Source organism: Onychostoma macrolepis, chromosome 02 (genome assembly GCF_012432095.1).
Source record: "Onychostoma macrolepis isolate SWU-2019 chromosome 02, ASM1243209v1, whole genome shotgun sequence".
NCBI classification, from domain to species: Eukaryota; Metazoa; Chordata; class Actinopteri; order Cypriniformes; family Cyprinidae; genus Onychostoma; species Onychostoma macrolepis.
This window is the reverse complement of record NC_081156.1, coordinates 17046378-17070812: the sequence shown is the minus strand read 5'-3', so window position 1 is coordinate 17070812 and position 24435 is coordinate 17046378. Positions and strand designations below refer to the sequence as shown.

Here is a 24435-nt window from a genome sequence, read left to right as displayed (position 1 = left end):
AATATGTAATATGTAAGAAAATATGTACCTTAATTTGAACAGATCACTTGTACATCTGGAAATAACTGGAATGACTGAAGGCCTAATGACTAATCGGATAATTGGGTACAGTATGTGATACTCTGAAAAGACAAAATATTTGCTGACATAACAGTCTATCACTACTGGTGACCAGCTAATGATCTTTTCAGCAGCGCTGATAGACATTTCTCTCACAACATCACGCCAAGTGCAACTACTTCTTCCGGAAGATGTCCATGTGATCATCTCTCGGTGGGGCAACATGTACAGATCGGATGTCTAATCCATCTCTAGTTACAGTTCCATCTCCTCTCCATGCCTGCAGTCCCCTTTCTCACAATAACCGCATCTCAGAGCCTCTCCCCGCCGCACGCACATCACAACACAGATTATGACATGCTGAGCTGTGTCATGTTCTCTACTGAAAGCCGAGCGGGCGCTCTGGAAACCCACCTCTTTTTGTAGTCATTCTTTTAGGGTGGAGATAAAGACGCGTCTGAAAGAACAGACAAACCTAGTTACAACAAGAAAACAACAGCCTGAGAACAGCATGTGGATTTAGCACTTGCTTCGTGCCCCCTCACTCCCTCTTCTTTGCTTCTCAAGAAAAACCGCACATGTGGTGACCATATTGAGAGGAAACGCAAAGCTCCGGTGCGGTGGAGCTATATCACATCACTGGCGCTTTGTTTTGGGAGCTGACCTACATACAGGGGTGTACTGGAGAGAGGAAAACACCCTAGTCGCCATTAGGAGAAAGGGGAAGGGTTGATGTTGGTTCGAAACTTGTGTTCAACCTATCAGACACCCCTTTTCAACCAAAATGGCGCCTGTTATTGTGTCAGAACTGGAGCTTGTTTTACAACATAAGTGTGTTACGATGAGACAACAAATGAACACAACACATTGTGGTTTTTGTTTACAAGTGTTATGAGTTTTGAGACTGTATTTTGATATTTAAAGTAATTTGATTTAGTATCTTTATGCCATTACAAGCTGCTTTTGAAAATAATAATATTACCACTTTATTTTGTGAACCAATTCTGACTATTAACATGCATATTACTAGCATGTTGGCTGTTTATTTGTACTTATTAAGCACATAAATAGTTCAGCCATGAAGCTCTAGATGGCACAAGCTGACGGGTTGTTAACGTAACTGATAATATTCAGAGAGTTAAACGACTTGGCACAAGCTGATTGGCTGCATGTCCAGCATGAACCAATGAGCTTAATGCCTTGCATTTATATGGCTGGCGAATATCCACTGAGATTCCTGCAGCGTGCTTTCAGAGTTCTCTGAAGCCCTCCACCTTCCCCAGCTCCACCTGTATAGATCTGTTATTTTACATGCTATTGTGCAGCAGCAGTATGTCTTAAATACTCACGGCACCGTATCGCCATATGCATTGGCAGTAGCAAGTTCCTGTACTTGCTTGCAGCAGCAGCAGCAATAATCTACAACTACAGCAATAACCAACAGCAGCAGCAATTCAGCAGCAGTGTAGCAGATCTATTCCGCCAAGACCAAATACACTAACATTGTCATATCCATCACCATGCTAAACTTTTCCGAGAGTTGTCATGACTGAAATATTAATGCCCTTCTTTGCATGACCATAATATAGAACCCTTAACCCTAGACAATACCTAAACTTAACTAATACTTAATTTAACTTAGTTAATAGTGAATGTGTTCCCTAATCCAAGGTGTTACGTAATACATTTTTGTAAAATATTTGTAATTCAATCAATCAATAAAAATGGTATAGATTCGACTTTTTTGTAACGTAAATGGTCAGAATGGATCCAGATTGGGTTCCAGATTGAAATAATACTATTGTTAGTATTATTAAAATTACTGTAGTAGTAGTCATTGTTGTTGTTGCATTAAATACCAATTAATTTTATTATAATGGTAATATTTTTGAGTAATAAATAAAATTAAATACATAAATAATATAAATATATTTATAATATTTTTATATATTATTTATGTTTTAAATGATGTATTCTGTGATGTAAACATGCACAACAAATTCAGATTTGACAATGGCCCTGGCACCAGCACCCTCTCTGTGAAAAAGGGGCTTGAAGGGCTTTAGTGGGTGACAGAGACAGAGAGAGAGAGACAGAGAGAGAGAGAGAGAGAGAGAGAGAGAGAGAGAGAGAGAGAGAGAGAGAGTGTGAGAAGGAAGTGGACATCAAAAGTGTGGTGAACAAGATGCAGATGTGTGCTTAGGTCTGTTATTGTTGTTAGTCTGTTGTTGCTGCTATTGCTTGCCAGTCAAATAGCAGCGCTATTCCACTTAAAAACACTTGAAAACAAGAGAGGGAGAGAGCAGGAACTAACCGAGACAGGACACACCACTGAAATAGCAGCAAGGCAGACAGAGTAAGGCCTGGGCCAGATTTACTGCTGCATGCAACAACACACAGACTTACTCGCACAAAATGCACAATATCAACTGCCAACCCCATTTGGGTTTCTTGAATGTTTCCTGGCAAAGCAGACACGAGCCATCTATAAATGTTTCCTCAAAGAAAGAGGAGAAAATAACAAGAATCAGAAGACAACTTGAGGAGGATTGAGTTCTGTTCACTCTCACAGATCCCAGATCAGTCCTGTTATTATCTTGCCTAGAGGAGTTCAGGAGTTCCAAGTAGGCATGCACAATATAGCTGATAATCAGATTATCATTACAATACATTATAATATTGTGATGCCTAAATTCGCTTGTATAATTTTAAAATGACTGATTTTAATTTTAGTATCTAAATTAATTAGACAAAATTGTATAGAATTGGATATAGCAAAACAATAATATCACCGAACAAAACAGGATTTCAGCGATGGCTCATCTAAACACCTCTGATTGGTCACTGCATTCATAAACTCAACAGAATCATGTGTGATTGTTTATAATGCGCAGCGCTGTAAAAACATGTCTGTCTTTGGCTCAGTGCCAGCCAGTGAATACAGATTTGAATTTAGCAGCTGGTGTGATTGTATCAAATATAAAAAACACTATTTGGCTATTATTTTGTCTTTTGGAAGCTGCATTCAAAATCCACTTGGTTTTAAAATCTGAGAGGGCACGTCCACACGTGTGTGTTTTTCTAGAGATAAACTAAAGATGAAAAGAAACTGGTTCTGAGCAGAGTTTTGCATCACTGTGTTCTCCGTCCTTATGATAAAGCCATCACATAAGGCCTCAGTCCAAAACTATATAGGTTTTAGTGTAGTTTATGACTTCAGGTCAGTCACTATTCAGAAGATGTGCTATACTGTGGCTCTGTGGTTCTGAAGGTCTGTGAAGGCCAAACACTGCATTTGTCCCACTTCCAGACACTCCTAAAGCTCACCCTCACCTTCCCTTCCCACTGATCTAACTCCCAGTCATCCTGTTCCGGTCCTGCGCTTAGACCTCTGGGATATTTGCTCACCGCCTTTCTGTTATGTCTGGACCTGCTGTTCAGGAAAACAAAATTTTGATATTAATGTATCTGAGGGCATTTCTTTATGTAAATATTGCATCTTCCTTCAAACTTGTAATTGCCTTTCCAGAGCAAATCATCAGTGTTTTTTTTCTCTTCTCCAGTAGACTACATGGATGTGAAGGGCTGTGAGAGAAGCTTTTAAGAGACTGATTAAGTGTGTCAGGAGTCATCACTGCTAAACATTGTCCTTTTTATTGTAACCACAGTTGCCTGGCAACAGTTCCTGTTCTTATCTTGTTCCGTCTGAGTCTGATAAGCTACTGTGTGTCTGATGTGGATGGAGGTGTTTCGTAACAGAGAGAGAGAGAGATTTAACAGTGCTGAGAAAACCGTGCGACAGGATGGAGATGTATCTAGAAAAACAGTCTGGAAAGGTCCTCTAAGGAGGAGGTTACGTGAGATGAGATGGATGTTAGAACAGAATGCAGTTGCATACCCATAAAAAAATTTTAAAAAAGAAGAAAAAAGATCTCTTTCATTTCTCAATTGCTTGCAGAAATTATGGTAAATGGATATCAAATAAAGACTTCCATAGAAGAGGGGGAAAATGAAAATAAATAAACATTTGATCTTTAATATCGAAATTGTTTCTCTAGGCATTAATGATGGTAAACAAAGCAAATAGAGACTTCCTTATGAAAGGAGGTTAAATAAATAAACAGATCTCTTTAATGTTGCTGTGTCTTTTAGGCAGCAATGACGGTAAATGGAGAGCAAATATAGGAGGTAAAATAAAAAAATAAAAAAAATTTATTCACAATTAAGAATTCCTACAGAACAATGAGACTAAATGGATAAGAGCTAATTAAGACTTTCATAAGAAAATGGGGATAATAAAAGAAAGAAATCTGAAAAATTTCAGTTCTTTCTTCTAGACACCAATGAAATTAAATTTAACTAAATGGAAACTTTTGCTTCACTTGCATCTAAGATGTGTCTCCTGCAGATTTTCAGATGAAATCTTAATGTCTTGCACTGTGTTCAGATCTGCCAACATACCAAAGCATGCAATCAAAAGCCAGAGGTTTCTTAAACATTTCTTATCAAATATTTCCAAGTTATCTAAACTATGCCATCAATGTTCATATAACAGCGCTATACTTTCACTGAAGGGAACACTATTCACTATTAACTAGTTGCTTATTAGCATGCATCATGGCTATTTATTAGTACTAATAAAGCACATATTAATGCCTTATTCTGCATAACCATAATCTAGTTCACTTAACCCTACCCAATACCTACACACACTACAATGACTACCTTACTTAAGCAGCAAATTACAAGTTTATTGAGGGAAAAGCTCATCTAAAGTATTAATAATTTTTATTCCTCCTAAAGAATTTTGGAGAAACATCTACCACAAACTTGTACACTTCAGTGAAAGTGAGAACTCAAGTCATCTGAGCAATAATCATTTCCTCTGGGAATAATGAAAGGATTGGATTGGAAAACAATGCTGAGTCAAGATTTTCCTTCTGACCTCATTATTTATTTTCTCACTTGATGGGGGTGGGGTGCAGGATAAACAAATTGACTATATGAATACGTTTCTCTGTGGTTATCAGAAGGAAATGGTCTTGTCAGTCACAGTAAACAATACATAAACTTCCGAGAGGAAAGTTGTGGGCCTCTTAACAGACACTTTCCAAGAACAAAGTCATAATGCTTAGCAAGCGCTCTAGAGGGACCTCCATAGTCAACACCTAAATTTCCATACAGCAATGTGTACACTTTGAGGAAGTTTTAGGGCCACTGGACACTGAGGAACAAAAGCATGGAGGAGCAGTTAGAGTTAGCAGCAGACCCTTTCTTGTTAGGGACTATTTTTACTAACCTGACCTATTTCTGAGTCTGGAGGAGCTCCAGAGGGCCAGGGCTAACGTCATGTCTTGGGCCAGCAGGCCTGCCTTTGTTTCCCGCTCTCCATGTTGAAGGGTGGAGAGTGGAAAGAGGCAGACAAACAAACATGCAACCACTACAAGTAAACCAGCAAGATGAGAGTGTGAGGTGTGTGTATTCAGCATCTGGTCTATGAAGGAACCCAACACATCTGCCCTTTCACAGTTCTGGAGACTACATGGAGGTCTTGGTTTCATTTAAGCATCATTCTTCAGAGAGAAAAGAAAAGAGATGCAACCCTCCTGGAAAATCAAGATTTAAATTGGCATCTGTGTTTTGAAATATGGCAGCTGGTTTCTAGCAGATCCAAGCTGGTCATTATTTGACAGACTAGCCACTATGGTCTAAAAGCTAGCTTATTGCTGTTTATGAAACATTTGAGACCTCATTTTTCTTTCCTACAGGTTTTAAATTTAGCACAGATCACAAAAATAAAAAATGAATTCGAGCAGTGATACTGATTAAATGCTGTCAGTGGTTCTTGTTCAAAAACTTGATGTGAAATGCAGATTCAAACCCACTTAGAGGAATTTGAACAAAGAACAAACTTCATCCCAGAACTGGACGCTTTCGAGAGAAATACCTTTTGCTCACCAAGGCTGCATTTACTGTAGTTAATCAAAAATATAGTAATATTGTGAAATACTATTCTAATACATTTTTATTAAATTAATTCTATTTTATTCCTGTGATGGGAAAGCTGAATTTACAGCAGTCATAACTCCAGTCTTCAGTGTCACATGATCCTTCAGAAATCATTCTAATATCCTGATTTGGTTCTCAAGAAACATTTCAACAAATGTTGAAAACAGTTGAGCTGCTTAATATTTTGTGCACACCATGATACTTTTTTTTCTAAGATCCTTTGATGAATAGAAAGCTCAAAAGAATTGAATTTAGTTGAAATAGAAATATTGTATAAAATTAATAATGTCTGTACTGTCACTTTTGATCAATTTAATGCATCCCTGCTGGATAAACATGTTAATTTCTTTAAAAATAAAAATAAAAGTCTAACTGGCCCAAAACAGAATATGACATTTCTCTGATGTGTGTAAACAGAAGACTGTTCGCAAACACACACCTTTGGAAGGATAGACAGGGAGAGTTTAAGCGTAGCATGATTGGTTTTAATTATGGCGAGGAATTTTGTTGCGGTCTATTAACCCTGATCCTGGTGACTCATTGTTCCCAGCAGCCCCCCCACACACACGCTCTCTTTCTTATAGAGAGGTGTCACAGCTGGGAGTGTGTAAACAGGCCCATGGAAATGAAAAATAAGGCTGAGAGCAGACGACTTCCTGTTTCAAAGTGAAAGTGAGGCCAGTCTACGGTCTGGGGTTTATTGCTGAGGCTGAACCACACACACACTTTTCATCTGATGCTTACACAAACACCTGGATTAACGCACCCATTGTCAAGAATAGCATATGAACAAGGCTTAGGATCTCAGAAGTGAAGAGAAGTGGTGTGCTGGAGACCAGCAGTGAACCTGTTTACACCTGGTATTAATCCAATCACAGATGGCCAATGTTTAATACAGGTTAAACGAGGTGCGACATGCGGGGACATACTGACATATTGAGCGAAGAAATGTGTCAATGAAAAGACGAGATGCATATTAATACCATTTGAGACATAGTAATACCAGATATAAACAACATGTCTTGAGTAGTGTTGTCAAAAGACCCGGTACTTCGGTACCAAGTCGGTACTAAAAAAGTGAAAACGTCACGGTACCAAGTTTTTTTAAGTACCGGTGGTACCGAGTACCCGGTCAACCCGGTTCTTGACGCGTACGGCCCGATGATTTCCGCGATGCAGAAAACGCGGACGGAATCTCGGAATCCAGTTATAAAAACGGAATTTACAGTTTAGCACGGAATGTCACGGAATTTGTCAAAGTTTGGATGAATTAATCAAAAGTAGGTCATTACACTTAAATCAAGTCGCGACGTGGATTAGTATCTGTAAATATTAAACCGCAAAAGTCGATTCAAATATGAATCCCGCATGTTCTGCGAGTCTCTGTGTGAGTGAATGAATGGCAGAGACGCGCGGTTTTTTCTTTTTTTTTACTACATACACTGAAGCGCGCGTGACGCTCGCGGTGATTCATCATCTGCCGTCTCAATGAGGACATAAATACATAAACAATATCTACAGAACTGCTCTGAGAGCCGCCTCGCGAGCATTTTACCGTTTCATTGAGTAAAACCAGCGTCATATCATATAGCTACACACAGAAATGTAAAGGTATTCACGGCAACTCGTCAAAATAAAAGTTTATCTTAAAGACATTGTGCCAGAAATATAATTTATATATATATATAAATATAAATATAAATATATATATTTATATATATATATAAATATAAATATAAATATATATATATATATATATATATATATATATATATATATATATATATATATATATATATATATATATATATATATATATAATTTTTTTATTTTATTTTTTTTTTAAAGAAATCACACAATATTTCTTCCATATTTAAATTTTAATAGTAAATCCCCTTTATTTACCAAAACAATTCAATGTGTTTAAATTTAATTAATTAAAAGACAAAATTAAATTTGGGTGAAACTTGTTTACTGTTTTTCATACTTTTATTACTTGCGGAAAAACTTGAAACACAATTTAAATAAAGTATAAAGAATGGCATTGATTTTTGTACATTTTTTTTTTTTGCTTGACTTTATTATTAAAAATAGTGTGTTTTTTTTAATTAGCATGTGGTACCGAAATTGGTACCGAGAACCGTGGATTTTGACTGGTATCGGTACCGAATACTGAAATTTTGGTACCGTGACAACACTAGTCTTGAGTGAACACTTGCTATCCGATTACCAGAGATGGATCTTAATTCCAGGCGTCAACAGACTTAATACTCTTCTCTCTCCCTCTGTTTGGCAGACCCCTTAAGAAACAAACTCTAGGCCTCTGTCATCAAGTGACAAAAAGGGGGAAAGAGAGCGAACAGTTTCTCTTACAATTCTCTTCATCTATGTAATCATGGCTCTGCTCCCTTTCATCATTTTGAGTTTACATACCTAATCATTCTTTTTCTTACTTTGTTTAAAATTCATTGTTGTTATTGGCTATAGTCTCGCCAAGAAAGGTTTTCTGAAAGAGAGAGTTGGCCTAGAACTAGATGTAATTGTGCGAGTCTACACGTGTACACAGCAGGGATGCGGATCTTTATTTATTTATTTTAAAATCAACCCTGCATCTAGTTAGGCTGATATAAGAAGTTATTTTTCCAATTAGAACAATGTAGTCTTTTTTTTTTTGAAAAAAAGAATAAACAAACAAACTAAATAATGGGGGTTGACATTTCCCAACTCAAAATGCTATTATTGACATTCTCCTTTCTTTCCTGACACTTTGTAAGACTATTACAGTTCCATGTTTCCACTGTGATTTTAAATGCTTTGTCATTCTGTTAATGGTATTTTATTTCCTTTATACACAACACCTGGACTTTGTAAGCACCTGAAAGTTTTTTGTTAATATAGTCATCCTTTACAGTCATGCCAATAATGCTTTGGTGATTCAGATACTCTGAGAGAAATGAAAGAGAGAAAGAGCTCTAGTGAAGAGAGACCTGTGTAAAAAAGATCAAATGCAGGTGTTACTGGGTGAGGGCAGTAATTCATCTGTCACAAGGAAATCTATATTTGAACTCCACACCCTCAGAAATCAACCACTGCTCTCAACTTCACTAGTTCATCAAAAGCAAAAGCAAAGCAAAACACCAAAACAAACTAAACAAACAAACAAAAAACACAACAAAAACAACAGAGTAAAGCAAAGCAAAACAAAACAAAACAAAAACAAAACATCGGAACAAGAAACAAAAAATAAACAAAACAATAAGCTTCCAATAATATTTTAAGTAGCTATTTTATTTTATCACTGATTTTTGTTTGCATTTTGGTGCTTTTGGCAACAGTTTACGCAAAACAATATTATAAAGTTCACCAAAAAAGGTTAAATTTAAAAAATAATGAAATTGGCATAGGGAGAGAGAGAAAACGCACAAGTAGATCTGAACTCTTTGACTCCTGGGATTAAGGAAGAGGGACAGACAGCGCGTGTAAACACAGCCTCTGACGATGAGCAACTCACACCTCATTGCAATACACAAGACCCTGCTTTAACCTTTATCTGTGAGCTGACTTCCTGTAAACTATTGGCAATGCTTTCAAACCCTCTTTCACTGCGGCAAATATTTAACATACCAGAAAACAAGATCAGGACAGGGTGAGCAGATAACAGTTAATAAAGTGAGCCCATGATACCACAAAGTTTTACATACAACTCTTTTACGAGTCAAAGAAAACAAAGCAAAGAACTTCACACCAAATCTCTCAAGCAGACGACAAATTCCTGAACTCAGGCACCACAGTCAAACAGACCTAAACGTGGCAGACAGAAACCGATCCACTTCAATCTAGGCCAACCTGAGGAAGGTTTCCAGCATAGAACACCTGTTTTACCAACACACTTTGTGAGAAGGAGTACGGCTCCCTCATCATGCCCACCAGCGGAGACAGAAAGAGAGAGCAATTTCAACTGTCCTCAATATGTGTGTTTATATCCCTTTTAAGCCAGTAAACTGTTTTTTAACTGCTTGCGTCTACAACCACCATTGTCTGTCCTTGATAAGTTCAGTTCAGATAAATGGTTTTTCCTCTTTCCCTCCCTCTTTCCTTCCTTCCTCAATGCAGCCTTTCATCCCTCCTACAATCAAAGTGAAAGGAAAGAATGAATTTAGGCATTGGGAAGTCCTGTAGTAAGATGCTGTAAACCTGAGAAAATCTAATATGAAGAGCATTTACTGTACCTTCGTAGAAAGTACATATTTTCAAAATAAACCAGTTTGTGAGTGGCCAGAATGACTATTATTCCAAATTAAAAAACAAGTTTTAAATTTTTTTTATTAAATAACTTTAACCTTAACATTCATGTAATGAAAGCAAGCAATATTTTCAATGACTTTAACATTTCATTGAAAATATTGCTTGCTTTCATTACTTATCTGACACAGATGATCTCTGTCTGCTTTATTTTGTTTGATCATGTGACTGTATTGTATTTGTGTTCATGTTATCTATCAACTTTATGTAACGCGTCCTTGGGTTTTTCAAAGGCGGTATATAAATAAAAACATTATTATTATTATTATTATTATTATTATTAAATATTTTCCACAAATAGACATTTGTAGCTTATTTTCCTTCATTTTTACATTTAGATTTTCTAATTATTCAATAACATTGTTAAAAGTGATTTTTAGCAAATCTTAAAATAAATATGCTTTTTAATATATATTATAAATAATAATTTATTGTAGAATAAAACATTCCTTAAAAAAAACGATACTTCTTGTTAACTAAAATTAAAAGTTGAAACTATTAAAATAGTTTTTTGTTAATTTAATAATTTTTTTAATTATTATTATTGTAGTAGAGCCAGTGATTAATATATGTTGGCAGGGCAAAATAATAATAATAATAATAATAAACCATAAATTGTTGAGCCTGTACAGGAACATGTCATTGTGACTCACCACCTGTTAGTTCATCATCTGATCAAATCACCACAGCTACACTTTAAAAGCCAAACTGTGTTTTTACAAGTCAAGTTCAGAGGAGAGCACACGTTTGTTGAAGAGAGAGCACTTGTTTAAAATGTCTTTCAAAGCCTCCTTTGGGGGTCACTTTAGCAAGTGTAATGTTTTTATAAGCTCATAACTCTGAGGAGGGGGATGAGGACTGGGGTGATGAGAGGGAGGAGTGTAGGCACGCATAAGAGTGTGTGTTTGCCGTCTTTGATGTGCTTCAAAGAGAGGCGACTCACGAGAACATGATTTCACCCTCATCTGCACATCTGTAAACATTACCTGCCCCACAGGTGTGAGTGTGTGTGAGAGAGTGTGTGTGGGTCAGATGGTCTACAGATGACTAGAGCATGCAGGCATCTCCACTGGCCAGCATTGTAATACTCCACTGGCAGTCTGCAAGACATTCTGCTCTCCATTAACAACACACACAACAGTTCTCAGTACCGGAAATGGCTCAACAGAATACTAAAACTCAATGACCTTCTTTTCTATTGCTTGGAAACCTTTTTTTGCACAGTCAAACTGTTGTAATGGTAGGATTATCAGGCAATTTAGAACCTAAAAAGCTTTAAAGTTCTTAAGCACCTTCAACGTCTGCAAAAATGTCACATTCTTTTCCACTAGTGTTGAAAGGCATGGATAGACATACTAACCAAAAGTATTTGTACCTTTTAGAAGAAAATGTTAATTCTATGAACGTAGATGTTTAACCGACTAATCAAACACCAGTTAACAATTTACTTGACGCTACGGTTTAAAAAATTGTCTTAGAATATACAATGAAACTAGAGATGTTCCGATACCCTTTTTCCCTTCCCGATACCGATTGCGATACCTAGGCTCAGGGTATCGGCCGATACCGTGTACTGATCCGATACCTGGGTGTATATCTGGTTAAACAGCTGTATGTACTACTAGACCTGTATGAATAGATACAATTATTTTATGGTGTGCTTCACCATAGATAGATAGATAGATAGATAGTCTGGCGAGTAAACAAAAAAATATAATATATAATGTTTGGAAAATGGCACATCTATTTAAATATCTAAAAGTACACTCTTAACATCAGTCAGTCAAGCATTATAAATGTACTATGATAACTGAGTATTATTTAATGATATAACTTTAGCAATTAGAATTAAAACTTGGTAACCATGAATACGGTCATTTTAACTGAACTGGTGGTGGTGCTTTTTTGGTCATTCAGTGTTTCTCTAAAAATGGGGGTACTATCAATAATACTGATAAAATAATAATCATACTATGAATTCTACTAAGAACAATATAAAACGCACTAAGGATTAACGAGCTGCTGGATTCATGAATATTAATCACGTTGTCTGCGTTCGCTTGAACTGATTTGCTGAAATCAAAACAGGGACGATTATAGGTGAGCGCCAGCCAATGAGATTGTCGCTTGCGCATTAGCTCCGCCTACTACCGGAGAACCCGGCAGTTCTTAAAAGTTGAAGAACTCCGTTATTCTGACAGGAAAATACAACAAAGAATATCGTTTACATACCAAGCAGAATTGAGTCGCTACATGTAAGACTCTCTCTCTCTCTCTCTCTCTCTCTTTGCGTGTGAGGAAAAAAGGCAAAGCGACGGAGAGTCGCGCACTTCACACTAGAGCTTACAGTACGCTGCGCATTCATTCAGATGCACTGAAAAATAGCCCAGATCGCTTGATGGAGAGTGAAAACTCTGAAGTGCTTGGTCAGAGTGTTCAGCGAGTGAAAATATATCTGTGCTAAACTTATACATAGCCTCCAACTCACACACTGGCGAGTATAATCTGAGCATTTATTAGCCAGTGGCTAATATTATACACTATTTAGTCGCATATGCGAGTGATTTACTGGCAATGTGCTGCCACGTTTGTATTTATTCTTTGCTGCTCTAAATAGTGGTTGCTTGTGCACAACTTCCTGTGTTTGCATTCTGAGCAGCGAAGAAGAATTGATTTCCGATTTGCAGCGTTAAGCAGAGTTAGCGCGCATAACAATAGGTCTTGTTTAAGAATGGTATCGGATCGGTACATGGATTCAAGTACACACCGATACCGATGCCAGATTTTTTTTGTGGTATCGGTGGAATTTCCGATACTAGTATCGGAATCGGAACAACCCTAAATGAAACAGATCAAAATTGATGAGCTTATTTATGGAAATACATGTGCATATGTGAAGTCGGAAGCAGATATTATTATTATTAATAATAATAATAACTAATAAGTTTTACTACTACTATTCATTATATTGTATTATTTTATCATTATTACTACACTAAAAAAATCTGGGTTATTTTTTTTAACCCAAATGCTGGGTTCAGCCTGCTGGGTCATTTTATTGGGTTATTTTTTAAATATTTTTTCCAAGGTGCTGGGTAGATTTTACTATTTAAAATAAAAATAAAAACATTTTAAAAACTAATAACTAGTAACCAACTAAGCACATAATTAATTAATTAATAATTAGTTTGATGATAGAAGTTGTAAACTTTTCTTCCTCTGTTGAAAAACCTGAATACAAAATCTGAAAATATGAAGCGTACATCTAAAAAGAATGCTGTTTCATAAGTGAAGATAACGTACTTATGTCACATGTAAAGAAAATGTATATATTGTATATGGTTGTGTAAAACAATTAGTAAAGCATCACAAAAAAAAAATCTGTTGTTTTTAAAGTTACATTTGAAGACATAACTTTATAATGTACAGAATGAAAAATAGATAAATATTTAAGTCAAACCTGTGAAATTCCTAGATGGACTAAAAGAGAAAGTGCAATGCCTGTAAAATTTGCATCAAGCTAAAGGATGCATTGTGATCACATACATTTGATATATTGCTGCTTGCAGATGAAGCCCAGGTGGGATTGAGTATCACTTCAAGCTGTAATCGTGATTAACGACACCACTTATGTTTTAAAAACTGCTGCTAAAGATCAATAAATGCAAACTGAATTACTTTCAAATTATTGTCTATTCTCTCCCAAATAATCAACAAAAGAAACGTCAAAGGAATCGCTAAGGAATTGGAATCATTAAGTTAAAAGGGTAATGATTCCCAATCCCAATATGTGCACAAACGGGTCAGGAGAAAGCTGCAAGCTATTCGGGATGGCGAGAACTGGACTTTGGGAAGGGCAGTTAGCGCTGTGTGTTTCAACAGCTGTGTTTACTGTAGCCATCTCACTCTTTACACATTCATTGCCCCAGTTACACACCTGGAGCCAGCGATGACGTGTAAATAACACACACACACACACACACACACACACACACAAGCTGCATCCTCTCGGAGTCTCCTGTAAGTGTGTTCAGTAATGCTGGGTGTTTAGAGGAGGGGGACGTGGCCTGAAATCATGTGACAGGAATGCAGGGGTTGAGACTACACCATGTCCTGCTCTGCCCTTCAGATAAGCTCTCTGAAAATAGTCCGCTCTCACACTTCTCCTCATTAGTTCCCCTGGATACTGTTCCTCCCCCAATATCCTGTAAACAAAACAGAACTACGGTGTCCAGGAAGGTTCTTGTCAATTTTGGCCTTGAGAACCAGCCTTAAAAATGTAGCCAAGAGTGAAAACAAGCTCAAGTGCTCTTGCAGCCAGAAAACTCGGTGTCTGATGCTGAAGCAAAGCCAGAATGGCAGCAGACCAGTGGATTTCTGCTTTCAATGCATTTTAGTTTAATTTCTCAGAGCTGCAGCCTAACGATTAGCACATTTGATTTAAATATGTTGATCAGTGGTACTAATGCAACATTTGTGGGTTTGAATACAGCCTGTGTTTTTTTCCGATCCAATTTGGGGGGTCAAAAACACCAAAATAAGTTACACTTTGTTTTATACAATCCTTGAGTGTTTCCTCAAAATATATATTTTTTTGTTTTCCACAGAAGAAAGGAGACAAGTTGATGAGTATGAAATGAGGGTGAGTACATAAATGACAGAATTTAAACTTGTGTGTGAACTATTCTTTTAATTCATCCCATTTAAAGCACTAACAAACCAACTTCCATTGGTTCCCACAGCAGGACCAGGCTCTACACTATACAGGCTCTACACTAGCACAGCACACTACAGACCTCTTCACTGAAATATCGCTACACCATCTCACTTGTAACTGTAACAGTGTTCTGGAAAGAGATTTTCATCTCAGCTGAGAGATTGTAGCGTTTATGAAAACTGAACTCCCATCAGCCCAGGAGTGCTGGTGAGTCCAGCCCTTTGCATTAGAATGCAGCATTTCTGCTGGAGTAAATGAGCACCATGTGCTCTGTGGCTATCACTTCCTTCATCATCCCTCCTTCATCCTCTTCTCACCATGTGTAAAGCGGTTCAGCCCCAGGGATGCACGTCTGGCGAAGGGCTATTGTGGAAACTCACACAAGTTCCTTATCGTTCAGATCTCAGAGAGTCATGCATCCAGCTCGGTTTCCCCACAGCACCTTCATCTCATTCAGTCTCACACTTCAGCCAAGCCCCTCCACCCCAGCTCTACAAACCCAGACATTTGTGAGCAAGAATCAGGCCAGGAGCTCCATCCGGCCATTCTTGAGCACCTAAGAAATGTATTCAAGCTTCTATGAGAAAACAGGAGAAAAGGGTGGGGTATATATACACGAGTATGTATGTGTGTGTGAAAGAGAAAAAAGGTGAGAGTGATAAAATGAAAGAGCAGATTCTTGCACTGCTCTGGATGTGGTTCAAATCAAACAGATGTCTCTCCTCAAGGACATTCAGTAAACACAATTATGCTTTCCTCTTTCATCTTGACGCCGGTATGAAAGATGCCTGATTGACAAGCTTGTGATGGTGGATGCTAAATTGGTTTTAAATTAGGGATAAACAGAAAAACAGATTAGTAGTTTACTGTGGTGGACTGGACAAAAAATAAAATAAAATAAAACCAAACCAAACCAAAATTAAAACAAAACAAAACAAAAACACAACTAATGTTTATTATTAATATCAATACTAATTTTGGTTATTATTATTATTATTATTATTATTATTGCTAACAATAAGTAATAATATTTGGATTTATTTATAATAATAATAATAATAATAATAATATTATGATTATTATTATTATTATTATCCTCTATAATAATAACAATAAAAAAAATTTTAAACAACACACACAAACATACATAAACACATCCAACTGTCACCCACTGGAAAATTAACAAAAATCAACTGAAATATTATGACTGACTGTAACTAACATCAATATTAACCCATGTAACAATCATCAAGCAAATATCTGACAGATCATTATGCTGGCAAACTGCAGTTCACACCGCTGATGGCTCGAGACCAAACGTGTGTGCAGCACATCTATCCTGAGTCTTGCCTCATTAGACTCAAAGTCTAGCTGAACTTTCTCTGAAAGGACAAGCGAAAGAATGCCTGAATACCTTCCAGGCTTAAGAGTGAGGATAAGCCCATGCTTCCCATAGCTGAAATTCACAGTCCCTCACGGTGCTATCAGACCCAAGGCCTCACATTCTTCTCCCTAATCTGCTATCTTCAGCCAGAAGAACCAGATAAAAGAAACAAACCCTGAGTTTAGCAAAGCACAGCTAGCTGGAACACTGCATTAAAGGAGAATAGTGACCATATTACATTATTATTATTATTATTAAACCTAAAAGTATCAAAAATAGTTATCATCTTGTTAAAAAATGTACTGTTTATTATGTGTATGTGCTAAGTTTGTTTTCAGCTTAGAATAATAAATTATCTTAGGAACATGCAAACATCAGACTGTAGAATCAACTGTAAACGTCAATCATGAGTGCTGACCTCTTGCGCACATGTAAAATGTTCAATTCAGTCAATGTTGCAATGCATTCTGGGATTACGAGGTTCAATTTCAGTTAGCATGCTATGCTAGAAAATACAGCTGACAGCAGGCTGCAGCTCGCTAAGTTTTAAACCTATTTTACATAGTAAAAACACACTGAATACCTGATATCTACTGCTACTCATATTATATTTCAGGATACTTATTTTTGTGAGACTATAAAGCGCCATTCCTTTAACGCAAGACACGTATGCACACACACACACAGGTTATGAGGATGTTACTGACTCCAGCAAGCAAGTTAATGGTTTCCATTAACATGAGAGGAACCGTTAAGTTGGAGCCTGTGGCTCCAAGGGACCGATTAGAGGAGAACTCTCAGGGGGGAGGTTGTATATGAGCGCGGTGTGTGCTATGCCTCCGGCATCCTCTTCTGTTTTATGGCTTTTGGACTCATTAAATGCAATAGCATTTTGACACTAGCATAAGGTACGTGTTGAAATAACACACATAAAAGACATTTCTCTCTTCCACAGACAACAGAGAGGTTCACATGAAGTGCCAAGCTGCAGATCATCACATTTAGATGGACAATGTGTGTAAACATCTTTCCGCTGGTCTGTTGTTTTACTATTCTGAATTGCCCCCACACTAAGGAGGATACAAGGAGATAACAAATGACCCACTCATGAACCACAGATTACCTTTAGCTGAAGACGTACAAGAGGAAGTCCTACAAGACCTAGAGGAAAATCTCCCACTGAGCTCTCGTCCTCTTTTACCATTTCCACAAGGTGGGAGGTGGGAACTAAAGAAGCTGTTTGCTTAAAGGGATAGTTCACCTAAAAAAATTCACTGGAAATCATAATGTCTACACTGGCTCTCGTATTGAGACAACATATTGTGAATTCACCAAGTGAGCCAAAATTAGTCATTTCTGCACCACTAACATCACATCACCACATATATGCAATTGCTAAAATATTTATTTTTTCAAAATTATTTCCAAACACTTCTCTTGTAAGCCAGAGAGTCCCACCTCTGAATGTCAACGTGGCATAATTTTTAATGCAGAGTTTATGGATAATACAGATAATACATCATTTTGTCAATACCAATAAAAATGTTGAGGCTATTGTTGATAAATGACTAATATTAAAGTTAAACTTTGAAAAATACTTTCATAAAATATTAATACAAAACTAAAATAAAGTTATTTAGATGCTACAGTGAATGAAAGAATATTTTTAGGACATTTTAATGAATGTTTTATAGCCAATAATTTTATGGTCAATAATATTAATCATTGTTACGTTATGGCTCATGAATAATAAATAGGCAATATTAAAATTAAACATTAAAAATACAATTATTATTACAATTATTAAAAGTAAAACTAAATTGTATGCTACAAGTGAATTAGGCATCACAACAATGTACAATATGAAAAATAAATATTAATTTTGGGATTTGGTAAAGATTACATTTAACAATGTTATTGAATTTGATCGTCAGGGGCCAGTTGATCAAAAATAATCTGATCGGATCAAATCTTGAAAATGGGTTGTTCAAAAGAAAAAGAAAAAAAGTATTCTGAAATCAGATTAGACAACAAAAGCCAATCTTGGTTTTGATCTGGATGAAATCATCAGTTTGTGTTGTTCAAAACATTTTAGGATGACTGGGATACCACAAAAATGTAATACAATTTTAAAGCTGGCCCAAAAATACAATATTTATAACATACAATACATGCACATAGACATTAGAGAGGTAGACATTAGGCCTTTCAGTAACCTGCAGTAAAGTAAAAACCTGCAGTAAAGTTTGGTGCCATAAAATAAACAAAACAAACAAAAATATTATATTTAATTTAAAGTGTTTTTTTATTACTGTTTGTAAACTACATTGGCACAATCATCAGAGGTGAACCAGTCAAAAGCAAATAGCGTATGCTGTACTGTGTCAGCCGCACCGCGTGGATATGCTGTTTTCGTTCAAATCAAAGCGTAAATAAACGTAGAAGACATATGTGTGTGGTGCGGCTGACACAGAACAGTGTATGCTATTTGCGTCCAGCGGATATTCTCCAAAATGGTGCTACGGTGATGCAGATGAGACGAATTGTTGAATAAAGTCGTTATTTTTTATTTTCTTTGCGTACAAAAAGTATTCTCGTCGCTTCATAAAGTTCAGATTGAACCACTGATGGCAGATGGACGATTTTGACGATGCCTTTCATACTTTTCTGGGCCTTGACAGTGTTATTTACTTGGCAGTCAATGGGACAGTCACAAGCCTCCCGGTTTTCATCCAAAATATCTTAAATTTTAAAGACAAACGAAGCTTTTACGGGTTTGGAACGACATGGGGGTAAGTGATTAATGACAAAATTTTCATTTTGGGGTGGAGTAACCTTTTAAAATAGGCAAAATAATTAAATATCTAATATTCACCAATACTGATTTTAAAAATCATTTCTGAGGAAACAAAAAAAGCGACATCGGACTAAATGACTAGACAAAACATCTAGGCAGCAGGATGACTATAGATCATGGTAGAATTTTCATTTTTGGGTTTACTGTCCTTTTAAACTGCTACACTCTGTCTCCACACAGAAGAGTTTGCATCAGCAGAATGTTTCGGAGAGCCGTGTCCTTCGTTGGCTCCGGCACAGACCACAGACTCCTCAGCTGGAGCACAGCGGGGCAGACATGGCACAGCACCACACCAGCCATACTCAACTTCGTTCCATACGCCACCGCGAAGAAACGACCAGATCCAAATGAAAGCAAACCGACTGATCAGTATTAAAGGCCTGTGGGACTTTTTTGTGAGAGTGAAGTATAGACTGCCAGCTACTGAAGCAGGAAGTAAAGGAGATGGAGGGAGCTAGAGAGAGAGGGAGAGGGATTTCAGCAGCCCTGATATAGCAGAGCCACGTCAGCAGGAAACAAAACTGCTGCCAGGTCACACTCAAGCTGTCTGGAGCAGACTGCCTACAGAGAGAGAGAGAGAGAGAGAGAGAGAGAGAGAGATGAGTGAGCAAAGGAATATTACTGTAGAAGGAGGACTAGACTCCCAGTGACACGGTGAGAATGCAGAAAGGCGCGAGGAGAGATTAAAAACAGAAGACGGGACGCAAGCGTCTGGCCGAGGGGAAGCCGAGGAGAGGAGAGAGAGCTGAGGAAAAGGTGGGGCGGAATTACTGACAGACTCTAGGAGTTCAGTTCAGTCTGAGATTTGAGAACAGCCAACCCAGTTTCACTAAAGCCCCCTTTATTTCAAAGGAATATTAGCAATCATTCTTGGAAGAGCTGCATCTGGCCTCCTAAACCTTTCAGACAGATGTAAGCTCAAATGAGGAGAAAAGATGCCTCTCCTCAGCCATTTGAGGTCCAAAATCATGTTCAAAATCTGACTAATCCTGACTAAGCCTCCCTTGGAAACCTGGACTACACTTCAGTATGTCAGAGAGAGCACTACTTCAACATCAAATTCAATGAGGATGGTGAGTCATATAAAAAAATACAAGGGTTTGCGCAAGTGATGCTCTCTCCCCGCAACAAAAAATTAGTTGTTGCTGCAACTCCCTCTGACACAAGCATTTGACAAATGAGAAATACAGAGCAAATTTAAACAATTTGAACTAAAAACACTGTTGTTGTTGATAATAAATAACAGCAAAATAATAACCCAGGTAACCCAATCTACACACTACTGCACGTATGAAATTAATCAGATATCCAACACGACATAACTTGCACAAATTAACTTGAATTAAGTTACTTAATGTAATGTTGATCTGAATATTTGTACGGAATTAATTTTGCACTCCTGTCAACTAAAATTACACTACTGGTAAAATGTTTGGATTCAGCATTTGCAATCTGCAATTTATTTGATCAAAAATGCAGTAAAAACAGTAATTAGGTGAAATAGTATTACAATTTAAAATAAGTGTTTCCCATTGTATTATATTTTAAAATGTAATTTATTCCTGCGATGCAAAGCTGAATTTTCAGCAGCTATTACTCCAGTCTTCAGTGTCACATGACCCTATTGAAATCATTCTAATATGCTGATATGCTGCTCAAGAAACATTTCTTATCCTTATCAATGTTGAAAACAGTTGTGCTGCTTAATATTTTTATGATACCGTGATATATTGTTTTCAGGGTTCCTTGATAAATCTTAGTGACCCAAGCTTTCAAACAATAGTGTAGATGCCATTTTAGTCTTACTGTAATATTGATGAATAATTAATGAATATGACATTATTAAATAAAAGACTAAATTTAAAAGATATTTTCATCCAAACACTAAAATTATATGACTAAAAACTAACACGTGCGTTAAACTGACTCGTCTTTTTTCAGACTCTCAAAGAGATCTCCTGCAATCCTTGACCTTCCTAAAGGATCTACAAGTTCAGGTCACAAGCCCAAGGCAGCACTTCCAGGTTCTTCCTTCTTGCACTCTGATCCACATCACACCAAACTACCCTGGTGCCACACCAAGTCACTGGAGCTCACATTCTTTTCTGATGAAATCTAGTAGTTTCCATGTAGAGTTTGGTTTTGGACTCCTGTGCTCTAATATTTGGTTATAATACTGGAATGATCTGCAAGGAACATTTTTAAGTTACATTGTGCTGAAACTGCAAAGATCTAAAGAGGCTCTGGTATGCAGACCTGATGTGCTCACACTCTTTCCCTTCTCGCTCACTCGCTCAGCTCTGAGAGGGTGTGGCTGAGGAATGGGCAGCAGAGCTTTAATCTTCTGCCAAAGCCTGTAAGGCACATCTGGAATAAGCCGGGCAAATCGTCTCGGGCCGTGCCTCTCTGGCCACGGTCACCGGGCCTTGTCCAAATGAACCCTCTCACCCCACACTGCTCTCCTCGCTTGAGCTTGGGCCAGCAGACAGGAGGAATTCTCTCAATTCGCCTACCCTGTGTCTTTCTCAGGGAATCTACTCTTCTCCGTGAGCCACCAAATGTTCCACAGACCTTTTTTGTTGGAAACTAAAGTTTCCAATCAAATATAAGTGTTTGTCAGTGTTTTTTATGGATCTTTAAACAATATGCTCTCAGATCTGATTTTCTTAAATCTGTTAGATAACAAACCTGACCTTATGCATCTTCTAGGCCAGGAGACATTACTCCCTCTCTCTTAATTTCTAGAACTAAATTATGGGAAACACCTCATAAAAATGTCCAATTATTGTATTAGGCATCATGAAATAAAAAAGAACAATATGTTTACTACAAGTGCGCGTTATGCAGTGTGAACAGTGGGCACCGACTGGCAGAAACATAAATCTGCACCTATGGCATGGAGGACGAAACAAAACCTTGTCAGAGCCACAATGCGGTGCAGAAGTGTGCAGTGTGTGTGCTTGCCGCGCATCTACATTTGAAATAACGAACCTGAGCGCACAAGAGACGCGATGTGAACGGCTATTTCTTCATGTGGGGCTCTGTTTTTATGATGAGAGGAGTAGAAAGGTTGAGAAAGCACTCCAGGTAAATTTTGAAATGTACCAGGTTTATATTATATCTATCTATATAGTTGCTGTTTTTTTCTGTTTGATAAGCAGTTAAATGTGTTTGTTTACACACAGTGTAAGCTTTTAATAAGACCAAGAATAAAATGATTAATTTGGCCTACTCAACATGTTAAAATTGATTTACAGAACTTTTTTTGCTGTTTTTTAACAGTTTGGACTTGAATAAAGAAAGAAAACTTGCACTTAACCTTTTCACAGGCATTTTGTTTAGACAGATATCGTGATGTATCATTATAGGATTTTCTAGAAATATATAGATTATTGCAAAATCGCTGTATCGTGATATTATCGTTATCGTGAGCCATGTATCGTGATTATATCGTATCGTGAGGTACCCTGCGATGCATTACCTAATGTTAACATAGAACTTTATTGTAAAATGTTATTGAATTGTGTATGCATTCCAGGTCTCTGGTGGAGCTCTGGTGGTCGCTTAAATCATCCAGCAAAGAAAACTTGCACATTCTGACATATACGTGCATTCATCTTCACTGTCTGGACAACAAAGCATCCCCTTTTTCACAGCTCCTACTGAGCTTTTGAGAGTAATTTCTCACCTCAAGAGCTTTCAATGTCTTTAAATGCACTTTTTAAACCATTCAAAACATGTACGACTGTTGGTATAGCTTAAAGGTTAAAGCCCAGGACAGGTAACTAAATGGTTGTTGGTTCAATCCCCTACAAGAAGTGATTATCATTGTGCCCTTGAGTAAAGCACTTAACTTCATAAAGGATTTGCCCTTTTGCCGTACTATGAGATGTCTAAGATAAAAGTGCTTGCTAAATGACTGTTTATTGATGTGCTTCCATCCAATTTAAAAGGATTGTTCATTCATGAGTTCAACTTGTTGCTCAGTTCTTTTCTATGTGCAGTAATAGTAACATACTTCTCTTATTATTAAATCATTTATATTTATTATCGTTTTAATTCTTTTTATTTTAATATTTATAAATATTAAAATGAAATTAATTAAAAAGATAATTATTAAATATAAATGATTTAATAATCTGCAATAACTCTTCTTTTGGGTTCCTTCAGAAAGTTATACTTCAACATGCTATTGCACATCACCTGAGTGTCTCCTTCAGCTGACCTATTATCTAACACTAGACCTGTCTCTCAGGCGACGAGGCTCCCAAACATAAATAGAAGACCAGCTGCTTCGTGCACATAGATAAATAAACCCTAAAGGAGGGACTGTAACACACTTTCACCTCTGTAAAACCCCTGCAGGAGACAGGAAAGCTGCCTTCAGGTTTACAGTTCAGATTCTGTATTTTATCTGCCCATCACTCTCCGAATAGGTTTCAGCACATCGCAATTATAAGCACATGGACTGCTGACGTGGAAGATGATTAATCAGTTATGAAATGACTGCAGTTAATGGAGTAAGCAGGAGTAGCGATTGCTCAGGTGGGATGTGAGTCTTTAGATGTGCTGAGACTGAAATGTAGCAGGGATGTGTATTTTGCAAATTTCTTCTCCTCAAGTAGTTGACAGACTCCATAAATCAACCAAGCACATTGCTGTTACCTTAGTACTTGAGTCTTGAGTCCATTCCTACTCGGTAGAGCCTGTGGCATGAAATGTCTGCCTCTCTGTCTCGGTGCTTTGTAGAAGTACGGTAAGCTGAGAAAGTCACTCACTTCATGCCACAATAGCCATTCATGGGGCTTTTCTAAAGTTAGCTAATGACCTTCAGTCAATGTAGATACAGTCCGATGGCAAGGACAAGAACACTTTTGTCCTCTTTCTGTCGGAGAACGCAACACGTCTTCCTTGTTCATTTTTGTTTTTCTTTTTCTGGCCAATATTGACTCCCTTGGGTTCCAGACAAATTCATTCAGCATGTTTAATTTCGATATGCTTTCCGAGGCATAAATGGAATCTTTTTGGTGTGTGTTGTGCAGAAAATCAGATTCAGTGCTTGCTGACTGCAATGCTTTTGCCGTGCATCATTGCTAAATTACGGCG

At 37.3% G+C, this 24435-nt stretch overlaps 1 protein-coding gene and 1 long non-coding RNA gene across 4 annotated transcripts in view; one reads left to right on the top strand and one right to left on the bottom strand.

The window, feature by feature from the left end:
• Nucleotides 1–24435, bottom strand: part of fndc3ba (fibronectin type III domain containing 3Ba) — a 141790-nt gene that overhangs the window by 69382 nt on the left and 47973 nt on the right. The gene's annotated exons all lie outside the window — the stretch shown is intronic.
• LOC131552424 (uncharacterized) lies at nucleotides 12616–22795 on the top strand. Its single transcript, XR_009273967.1, has 4 exons — nucleotides 12616–12626; nucleotides 14979–15013; nucleotides 19510–20402; nucleotides 21271–22795. It is a non-coding gene; the product is annotated as an uncharacterized LOC131552424 (long non-coding RNA).